The sequence below is a fragment of the Cavia porcellus genome, unplaced genomic scaffold (genome assembly GCF_034190915.1).
Source record: "Cavia porcellus strain 051 isolate PalLab524CR breed Dunkin Hartley unplaced genomic scaffold, mCavPor4.1 scaffold_44, whole genome shotgun sequence".
NCBI lineage: Eukaryota > Metazoa > Chordata > Mammalia > Rodentia > Caviidae > Cavia > Cavia porcellus.
In genome coordinates this window covers 76351-89075 of record NW_026947527.1, presented here as the reverse complement: position 1 = coordinate 89075, position 12725 = coordinate 76351, and positions in this window count along the sequence as shown.

The following is a 12725-nucleotide window of genomic DNA, read 5'->3' as shown; positions in this document are numbered from 1 at the left end:
GATGACCACCCCGCGGTGCTTTTCTCCATCCTACATGGCCACTCACGGCCTATCCTAATTCAGACCCTCCGATTCACACCACCCCGTGATGTTTTTCTCACTCCTACTAGTGAATGTAATGTAACACACACCCATACAATGCGCACTACACCGCTATGTTTTCTCACTCCTACTAGTGAACGTAATGTAACACACACCCATACAATGCGAACCATCCCGTGATGTTTTTCTCCTCCTACTAGTGACTGTAATGTAACACACACCCATACAATGCGCACCACCCCGCGATGTTTTTCAGAAACCTATCCTACATTGCCACTGCATGTTCCCTGACCTCCCCATGCTGACCACCCGCGGTGCTTTTCTCCATCCTACATTGCCACTCTTTGCCTATCTTAATTCAGACCCTGCGATTCACACCACCCCGTGATGTTTTTCTCACTCCTACTAGTGAATATAATGTAACACACACCCATACAATGCGCACCACCCCGTGATGTTTTTCTCACTCCTACTAGTGAATGTAATGTAACACACACCCATACAATGCGCACCACCTCGTGATGTTTTTCTCACTCCTACTAGTGAATTTAATGTAACACACACCCATACAATGCGCACCACCCCGCGATGTTTTTCAGAAACCTATCCTGCATTGCCACTGCATGTTCCCTGACCTCACCATGCTGACCACCCCGCGGTTCTTTTCTCCATCCTACATTGCCACTCACTGCCTATCCTAATTCAGACCCGCCGATTCACACCACCCCGTGATGTTTTTCTCACTCCTACTAGTGAATGTAATGTAACACACACCCATACAATGCGCACCACCGCGTGATGTTTTTCTCACTCCTACTAGTGAATGTAATGTAACACACACCCATACAATGCGCGCCACCCCGCGATGTTTTTTAGAAACCTATCCTGCATTGCCACTGCATGTTCCCTGACCTCCCCATGCTGACCACCCCGCGGTGCTTTTCTCCATCCTACATGGCCACTCACAGCCTATCCTAATTCAGACCCTCCGATTCACACCACCCCGTGATGTTTTTCTCACTCCTACTAGTGAATGTAATGTAACACACACCCATACAATGCGCACTACACCGCGATGTTTTCTCACTCCTACTAGTGAATGTAATGTAACACACACCCATACAATGCGCACCACCCGAGACGTTTTTCAGAAACCTATCCTACATTGCCACTGCATGTTCCTTGACCTGCCCATGCTGACCACCCCGCGGTGCTTTTCTCCATCCTACATTGCCACTCACAGCCTATCCTTATTCAGACCCTCCGATTCACACCAGCCCTTGATGTTTTTCTCACTATTACTAGTGAATGTAATGTAACACACAACCATACAATGCTCACCACCCCGTGATGTTTTTCTCACTGCTACTAGTGAATGTAATTTAACAGACCCCCAGACAATTCGCACCAACCCGCGATGTTTTTCAGAAACCTATCCTACATTGCCACGGCATGTTCCCTGACCTCCCCATGCGGACCACCCCACGGTGCTTTTCTCCATCATACATTGCCACTCACTGCCTATCCTAATTCAGACCCGCCGATTCACACCACCCCGTGATGTTTTTCTCACTCCTAGTAGTGAATGTAATATAACACACACCCATTCATTGCGCAACACCCCGCGATATTTTTCAGAAACCTATCCTACATTGCCACTGCATGTTCCCTGACCTCCCCATGCTGACCACCCCGTTCTGCTTTTCTCCATCCTATATTGCCACTCACTGCCTAGCAAATTCAGACCCTGCGATTCACACCACCCCGTGATGTTTTTCTCACTCATACTAGTGAATGTAATGTAACACACACCCATACAATGCGCACCAACCCGTGATGTTTTTCTCACTCCTACTAGTGAATGTAATGTAACACACACCCATAAAATGCGCACCACCCCGTGATGTTTTTCTCACTCCTACTAGTGAATGTAACGTAACACACACCCATAAAATGCGCACCACCCCGTGATGTTTTTCTCACTCCTACTAGTGAATGTAACGTAACACACACCCATACAATGCGCACCACCCCGTGATGTTTTTCTCACTCCTACTAGTGAATGTAACGTAACACACACCCATACAATGCGCACCACCCCGCGATGTTTTTCAAAAACCTATCCTATATTGCCACTGCATGTTCCCTGACCTCCCCATGCTGACCACCCCGCGGTGCTTTTCTCCATCCTTCATTGCCACTCACTGCCTATCCTAATTCAGTCCCTCCGATTCACACCACCCCGTGATGTTTTTCTAACTCCTCCTAGTGAATGTAATGTAACACACACCCATACAATGCGCACCACCCCTTGATGACTTTCTCACTCCTAATAGTGAATGTAATGTAACACACACCCATACAATGCGCACCACCCCGTGATGTTTTTCAGAAAACTATCCTACATTGCCACTGCATGTTCCCTGACCTACCATGCTGACTACCCCGTGGTGCTTTTCTCCATCCTACATTGCAACTCACTGCCTATCCTAATTCAGACCCTCCGATTCACACCACCCCGTGATGTTTTTCTCACTCCTATTAGTGTATGTAATGTAACACACACCCATACAATGCACACCACCCCTCGATGTTTTTCAGAAACCGATCCTACATTGCCACTGCATGTTCCCTGACCTCCCCATGCTGACCACCCCGCGGTGCTTTTCTCCATCCTACATTGCCACTCACTGCCTATCCTAATTCAGACCCTCCGATTCACACCACCCCGTGATGTTTTTCTCACTCCTACTAGTGAATGTAATGTAACACACACCCATACAATGCGCACCACCCCGTGATGTTTTTCTCACTCCTACTAGTGAATGTAATGTAACACACAACCATACAATGTGCACCACCCCGCGATGTTTTTCAGAAACCGAACCTAAATTGCCACTGCATGTTCCCTGACCACCTCCATGCTGACCACCCCGCGGTGCTTTTCTCCATCCTACATTGCCACTCACTGCCTATCCTAATTCAAACCTTCCGATTCACACCACCCCGTGATGTTTTTCTCATTCCTACTAGTGAAAGTAATGTAACACACACCCATACAATGCGTACCACCCCTTGATGTTTTTCTCACTCCTACTAGTGAATGTAATGTAACACACACCCATACAATGCGCACCACCCCGCTATGTTTTTCAGAAACCTATCCTAACTTGCCACTGCATGTTCCCTGACCTCCCGAAGCTGACCACCCCGCAGTGCTTTTCTCCATCCTACATTGCCACTCACTGCCTCTCCTAATTCAGACCCTCCGATTCACACCACCCCGTGATGTTTTTCTCACACCTACTAGTGAATGTAATGTAACACACAACCATACAATGCTCACCACCCCGTGATGTTTTTCTCACTCCTACTAGTGAATGTAATTTAAGAGACCCCCAGACAATTCGCACCAACCCGCGATGTTTTTCAGAAACCTATCCTACATTGCCACTGCATGTTCCCTGACCTCCCCATGCGGACCACCCCACGGTGCTTTTCTCCATCATACATTGCCACTCACTGCCTATCCTAATTCAGACCCGCCGATTCACACCACCCCGTGATGTTTTTCTCACTCCTAGTAGTGAATGTAATATAACACACACCCATTCAATGCGCACCACCCCGCGATGTTTTTCAGAAACCTATCCTACATTGCCACTGCATGTTCCCTGACCTCCCCATGCTGACCACCCCGTTCTGCATTTCTCCATCCTACATTGCCACTCACTGCCTCTCCTAATTCAGACGCTCCGATTCACACCACACCGTAATGTTTTCTCACTCCTACTAGTGAATGTAATTTAACACACACCCATACAATGCGCACCACCCCGTGATGTTTTTCTCACTCCAACTAGTGAATGTAATGTAACACACACGCATACAATGCGCACCACCCCACGATATTTTTCAGAAACCTATCCTACATTGCCACTGCATGTTCCCTGTCTTCCCCATGCTGACCACCCCGCGGTGCTTTTCTCCATCATACATTGCCACTCACTGCCTATCCTAATTTACACCCTCCGATTCACACCACCCCGTGATGTTTTTCTCACTCCTAGTAGTGAATGTAATGTAACACACAATCATACAATGCGCACCACCGCGCGATGTTTTTCAGAAACATATCCTACATTGCCACTGCATGTTCCCTGACCTCCCATGCTGACCACCCCGCCGTGCTATTCTACATCCTACATTGCCACTCACAGCCTATCCTAATTCAGACCTTCCGATTCACACCACCCCACGATGTTTTTCTCACTCCTACTAGTTAATGTAATGTAACACACACCCATACAATGCACACCACCCCGCGATATTTTTCAGAAACCTATCCTACATTGCCACTGCATGTTCCCTGACCTCCCCATGCTGACCACCTGCGGTGCTTTTCTCCATCCTACATTGCCACTCATTGCCTATCCTAATTCAGACCCTCCGATTCACACCACCCCGTGATGTTTTTCTCACTCCTACTAGTGAATGTAATGTAACACACACCCATACAATGCGCACCACCCTGCAATGTTTTTCAGAAACCTATCCTACATTGCCACTGCAAGTTCCCTGACCTCCCCATGCTGACCACTCCGCGGTGCTTTTCGCCATCCTAAATTTCCACTCACTGCCTATCCTAATTGAGACCCTCCGATTCACACCACCCCGTGATGTTTTTCTCACTCCTACTAGTGAATAAAATGTAACACACACCCATACAATGCGCACCACCCCGTGATGTATTTGTCAGTCCTATTAGTGAATGTAATGTAACACACACCCATACAATGCGCACCACCTCGTGATGTTTTTCTCACTCCTACTAGTGAATGTAATGTAACACACACCCATACAATGCGCACCACCCCGCGATGTTTTTCAGAAACCTATCCTACATTGCCACTGCATGTTCCCTGACCTCACCATGCTGACCACCCCGCGGTGCTTTTCTCCATCCTACATTGCCACTCACTGCCTATCCTAATTCAGACCCGCCGATTCACACCACCCCGTGATGTTTTTCTCACTCCTACTAGTGAATGTTATGTAACACACACCCATACAATGCGCACCACCGCGTGATGTTTTTCTCGCTCCTACTAGTGAATGTAATGTAACACACACCCATACAATGCGCACCACCCCGCGATATTTTTCAGAAACCTATCCTACATTGCCACTGCATGTTCCTTGACCTGCCCATGCTGACCACCCCGCGGTGCTTTTCTCCATCCTACATTGCCACTCACTGCCTATCCTAATTCAGACCCTCCGATTCACACCACCCCGTGATGTTTTTCTCACTATTACTAATGAATGTAATGTAACACACAACCATACAATGCGCACCACCCCGTGATGCTTTCTCACTCCTCCTAGTGAATGTAATGTAACACACACCCATACAATGCGCACCACCCCGTGATGTTTTTCTCCTCCTAATAGTGACTGTAATGTAACACACACACATACAATGCGCACCACCCCCCGATGTTTTTCAGAAACCTATCCTACATTGCCACTGCATGTTCCCTGACCTCCCCATGCTGACCACCCGGCGGTGCTTTTCTCCATCATACATTGCCACTCACTTCCTATCCCTAATTCAGACCCTCCGATTCACACCACCCCGTGATGTTTTTCTCCCTATTACTAGTGAATGTACTGTAACACACAACCATACAATGCGCACCACCCCGTAATGTTTTTCTCACTCCTACTAGTGAAACACACACCCATACAATGCGCACCACCCTGTGATGTTTTTCTCCTTCTACTAGTGACTGTAATGTAACACACACCCATACAATGCGCACCACCCCCCGATGTTTTTCAGAAACATATCCTACATTGCCACTGCATGTTCCCTGACCTCCCCATGCTGACCACCACGCGGTGCTTTTCTCCATCCTACATTGCCACTCACTGCCTATCCTAATTCAGACCCTCCGATTCACACCACCCAGTGATGTTTTTCTCACTCCTACTAGTGAATGTAATGTAACACACACCCATACAATGCTCACCACCCCGTGATGTTTTTCTCACTCCTACTAGTAAATGTAATGTAACAGACCCCCATATAATTCTCTCCACCCCGCGATGTTTTTCAGAAACATATCCTACATTGCCACTGCATGTTCCCTGACCTCCCCATGCTGACCACCCCGCGGTGCTTTTCTCCATCATACATTGCCACTCACAGCCTATCCTAATTCAGACCCTTCGATTCTCACAACCCCGTGATGTTTTTCTCACTCCTTGTAGTGAATGTAATGTAACACACACCCATACATTGCGCACCACCCCGCGATGTTTTTCAGAAACCTATCCTACCTTGCCACTGCATGTTCCCTGACCTCCCCATGCTGACCACCCCGCGGTGCTTTTCTCCATCCTACATTGCCACTCACTGCCTATCCTAATTCAGACCCTCCGATTCACACCACCCCGTGATGTTTTTCTCACTCCTACTAGTGAATGTAATGTAACACACACCCATACAATGCGCGCCACCCCGCGATGTTTTTCAGAAACCTATCCTGCATTGCCACTGCATGTTCCCTGACCTCCTTTTCTCACTATTACTAGTGAATGTAATGTAAAACACAACCATACAATGCGCACCACCCCGTGATGCTTTTCTCACTCCTCCTAGTGAACGTAATGTAACACACACCCATACAATGCCAACCACCCCGTGATGTTTTTCTCCTCCTACTAGTGACTGTAATGTAACACACACCCATACAATGCGCACCACCCCCCGATGTTTTTCAGAAACCTATCCTACTTTGCCACTGCATGTTCCCTGACCTCCCCATGCTGACCACAAGGCGGTGCTTTTCTCCATCCTACATTGCCACTCACTGCCTTTCCTAATTCAGACCCTCCGATTCACACCACCCCGTGATGTTTTTCTCACTCCTACTAGTGAATGTAATGTAACACACACCCATACAATGCTCACCACCCCGTGATATTTTTCTCACTCCTACTAGTGAATGTAATGTAACAGACCCCCAGACAATTCGCACCACCCTGCGATGTTTTTCAGAAACCTATCCTACATTGCCACTGCATGTTCCCTGACCTCCCCATGCTGACCACCCCGCGGTGCTTTTCTCCATCATACAATGCCACTCACTGCCTATCCTAATTCAGACCCTCCGATTCACACCACCCCGTGATGTTTTTCTCACTCCTAGTAGTGAATGTAATATAACACACACCCATACAATGCGCACCACCCCGCGATGTTTTTCAGAAACCTATCCTACATTGCCACTGCATGTTCCCTGACCTCCCCATGCTGAGCACCCCGTGGTGCTTTTCTCCATCCTACATTGCCACTCACTGCCTAGCAAATTCAGACCCTGCGATTCACACCACCCCGTGATGTTTTTCTCACTCCTACTAGTGAATGTAATGTAACACACACCCATACAATGCGTACCACCCCGTTATGTTTTTCTCACTCCTACTAGTGAATGTAATGTAACACACACCCATACAATGCGCACCACCCCGTGTTGTTTTTCTCACTCCTACTAGTGAATGTAATGTAACACAAACCCATACAATGCGCACCACCCCGCGATGTTTTTCAAAAACCTATCCTATATTGCCACTGCATGTTCCCTGACCTCCCCATGCTGACCACCCCGCGGTGCTTTTCTCCATCATACATTGCCACTCACTGCCTATCCTAATTTAGACCCTCCGATTCACACCACCCCGTGATGTTTTTCTCACTCCTAGTAGTGAATGTAATGTAACACACAATCATACAATGCGCACCACCGCGCGATGTTTTTCAGAAACATATCCTACATTGCCACTGCATGTTCCCTGACCTCCCCATGCTGACCACCCCGCGGTGCTATTCTACATCCTACATTGCCACTCACTGCCTATCCTAATTCAGACCCTCCGATTCACACCACCCCACGATGTTTTTCTCACTCCTACTAGTTAATGTAATGTAACACACACCCATACAATGCACACCACCCCACGATGTTTTTCAGAAACCTATCCTGCATTGCCACTGCATGTTCCCTGACCTCCTTTTCTCACTACTACTAGTGAATGTAATGTAACACACAACCATACAATGCGCACCACCCCGTGATGCTTTTCTCACTCCTCCTAGTGAACGTAATGTAACACACACCCATACAATGCGAACCACCCCGTGATGTTTTTCTCCTCCTACTAGTGACTGTAATGTAACACACACCCATACAATGCGCACCACCCCCCGATGTTTTTCAGAAACCTATCCTACATTGCCACTGCATGTTCCCTGACCTCCCCATGCTGACCACAACGCGGTGCTTTTCTCCATCCTACAATGCCACTCATTGCCTATCCTAATTCAGACCCTCCGATTCACACCACCCCGTGATGTTTTTCTCACTCCTACTAGTGAATGTAATGTAACACACACCCATACAATGCGCACCACCCCGTGATGTTTTTCAGAAACCTATCCTACATTGCCACTGCATATTCCCTGACCTCCCCATACTACCACGCCGTGGTGCTTTTCTCCATCCTACATTGCCACTCGCTGCCTAGCAAATTCAGACCCTGCGATTCACACCACCCCGTGATGTTTTTCTCACTCCTAGTAGTGAATGTAATGTAACACACACCCATACAATGCGCACCACCGCGTGATGTTTTTCTCACTCCTCCTAGTGAACGTAATGTAACACACACCCATACAATGCGAACCACCCCGTGATGTTTTTCTCCTCCTACTAGTGACTGTAATGTAACACACACCCATACAATGCGCACCACCCCCCGATGTTTTTCAGAAACCTATCCTACATTGCCACTGCATGTTCCCTGACCTCCCCATGCTGACCACAACGCGGTGCTTTTCTCCATCCTACATTGCCACTCACTGCCTTTCCTAATTCAGACCCTCCGATTCACACCACCCCGTGATGTTTTTCTCACTCCTACTAGTGAATGTAATGTAACACACACCCATACAATGCTCACCACCCCGTGATGTTTTTCTCACTCCTACTAGTGAATGTAATGTAACAGACCCCCAGACAATTCGCACCACCCTGCGATGTTTTTCAGAAACCTATCCTACATTGCCACTGCATGTTCCCTGACCTCCCCATGCTGACCACCCCGCGGTGCTTTTCTCCATCATACATTGCCACTCACTGCCTATCCTAATTCAGACCCTCCGATTCACACCACCCCGTGATGTTTTTCTCACTCCTAGTAGTGAATGTAATATAACACACACCCATACAATGCGCACCACCCCGCGATGATTTTCAGAAACCTATCCTACATTGCCACTGCATGTTCCCTGACCTCCCCATGCTGAGCACCCCGTGGTGCTTTTCTCCATCCTATATTGCCACTCACTGCCTAGCAAATTCAGACCCTGCGATTCACACCACCCCGTGATGTTTTTCTCGCTCCTACTAGTGAATGTAATGTAACACACACCCATACAATGCGCACCACCCCGTGATGTTTTTCTCACTCCTACTACTGAATGTAATGTAACACACACCCATACAATGCGCAGCACCCCGTGATGTTTTTCTCACTCCTACTACTGAATGTAATGTAACACAAACCCATACAATGCGCACCACCCCGCGATGTTTTTCAAAAACTTATCCTATATTGCCACTGCATGTTCCCTGACCTCCCCATGCTGACTAACCCGCGGTGCTTTTCTCCATCCTACATTGCCACTCACTGCCTATCCTAATTCAGTCCCTCCGATTCACACCACCCCGTGATGTTTTTCTAACTCCTCCTAGTGAATGTAATGTAACACACACCCATACGATGCGCACCATCCCGTGATGTCTTTCTCACTCCTACTAGTGAATGTAATGTAACACACACCCATACAATGCGCACAACCCCGTGATGTTTTTCAGAAAACTATCCTACATTGCCACTGCATGTTCCCTGACCTCCCATGCTGACTACCCCGCGGTGCTTTTCTCCATCCTACATTGCAACTCACTGCCTATCCTAATTCAGACACTCCGATTCACACCACCCCATGATGTTTTTCTCACTCCTACTAGTGAATGTAATTTAACACACACACATACAATGCGCACCACCCCGTGATGTTTTTCTCACTCCAACTAGTGAATGTAATGTAACACACACGCATACAATGCGCACCACCCCACGATGTTTTTCAGAAACCTATCCTACATTGCCACTGCATGTTCCCTGACCTCCCCATGCTGACCACCCCGCGGTGCTTTTCTCCATCCTACATGGCCACTCACGGCCTATCCTAATTCAGACCCTCCGATTCACACCACCCCGTGATGTTTTTCTCACTCCTAGTAGTGAATGTAATGTAACACACACCCATACAATGCGCACTACCCCGCGATGTTTTCTCACTCCTACTAGTGAATGTAATGTAACACACAACCATACAATGCGCACCACCCGCGATGTTTTTCAGAAACCTATCCTACATTGCCACTGCATGTTCCTTGACCTGCCCATGCTGACCACCCCGCGGTGCTTTTCTCCATCCTACATTGCCACTCACAGCCTATCCTAATTCAGACCCTCCGATTCACACCACCCCGTGATGTTTTTCTCACTATTATTAGTGACTGTAATGTAAAACAAACATACAATGCGCACCACCCCGTGATGCTTTTCTCACTCCTCCTAGTGAACGTAATGTAACACACACCCATATAATGGGAACCACCCCGTGATGTTTTTCTCCTCCTACTAGTGACTGTAATGTAACACACACCCATACAATGCGCACCAGCCCCCGATGTTTTTCAGAAACCTATCCTACATTGCCACTGCATGTTCCCTGACCTCTCCATGCTGACCACAACGCGGTGCTTTTCTCCATCCTACATTGCCACTCACTGCCTTTCCTAATACAGACCCTCCGATTCACACCACCCCGTGATGTTTTTCTCACTCCTACTAGTGAATGTAATGTAACACACACCCATACAATGCTCACCACCCCGTGATGTTTTTCTCACTCTTACTAGTGAATGTAATGTAACAGACTCCCAGACAATTCGCACCACCCCGCGATGTTTTTCAGAAACCTATCCTACATTGCCACTGCATGTTCCCTGACCTCCCCATGCTGATCACCCCGCGGTGCTTTTCTCCATCATACATTGCCACTCACAGCCTATCCTAATTCAGACCCTCCGATTCACACCACCCCGTGATGTTTTTCTCACTCCTAGTAGTGAATGTAATATAACACACACCCATACAATGGGCACCACCCCGCGATGTTTTTCAGAAACCTATCCTACATTGCCACTGCATGTTCCCTGACCTCCCCATGCTGACCACCCCGTGGTGCTTTTCTCCATCCTACATTGCCAATCACTGCCTAGCAAATTTAGACACTGCGATTCACACCACCCCGTGATGTTTTTCTCACTCCTACTTGTGAATGTAATGTAACACACACCCATACAATGCGCACCACCTGGTGATGTTTTTCTCACTCCAACTAGTGAATGTAATGTAACACATACGCATACAAAGCGCACCTCCCCACGATGTTTTTGAGAAACCTATCCTACATTGCCACTGCATGTTCCCTGACCTCCCCATGCTGACCACCCCGCGGTGCTTTTCTCCATCCTACATGGCCACTCACGGCCTATCCTAATTCAGACCCTCCGATTCACACCACCCCGTGATGTTTTTCTCACTCCTACTAGTGAATGTAATGTAACACACACCCATACAATGCGCACTACCCCGCGATGTTTTCTCACTCCTACTAGTGAATGTAATGTAACACACACCCATAAAATGCCCACCACCCGCGATGTTTTTCAGAAACCTATCCTACATTGCCACTGCATGTTCCTTGACCTGCCCATGCTGACCACCCCGCGGTGCTTTTCTCCATCCTACATTGCCACTCACAGCCTATCCTAATTCAGACCCTCCGATTCACACCACCCCGTGATGTTTTTCTCACTATTACTAGTGACTGTAATGTAACACACAACCATACAATGCGCACCACCCCGTGATGCTTTTCTCACTCCTCCTAGTGAACGTAATGTAACACACACCCATACAATGGGAACCACCCCGTGATGTTTTTCTCCTCCTACTCTGACTGTAATGTAACACACACCCATACAATGCGCACCACCCCCCGATGTTTTTCAGAAACCTATCCTACATTGCCACTGCATGTTCCCTCACCTCTCCATGCTGACCACAACGCGGTGCTTTTCTCCATCCTACATTGCCACTCACTGCCTTTCCTAATTCAGACCCTCCGATTCACACCACCCCGTGATGTTTTTCTCACTCCTACTAGTGAATGTAATGTAACACACACCCATACAATGCGAACCACCCCGTGATGTTTTTCTAACTCCTCCTAGTGAATGTAATGTAACACACACCCATACAATGCGCACCATCCCGTGATGACTTTCTCACTCCTACTAGTGAATGTAATGTAACACACACCCATACAATGCGCACCACCCCGTGATGTTTTTCAGAAAACTATCCTACATTGCCACTGCATGTTCCCTGACCTCCCATGCTGACTACCCCGCAGTGCTTTTCTCCATCCTACAATGCAACTCACTGCCTATCCTAATTCAGACCCTCCGATTCACACC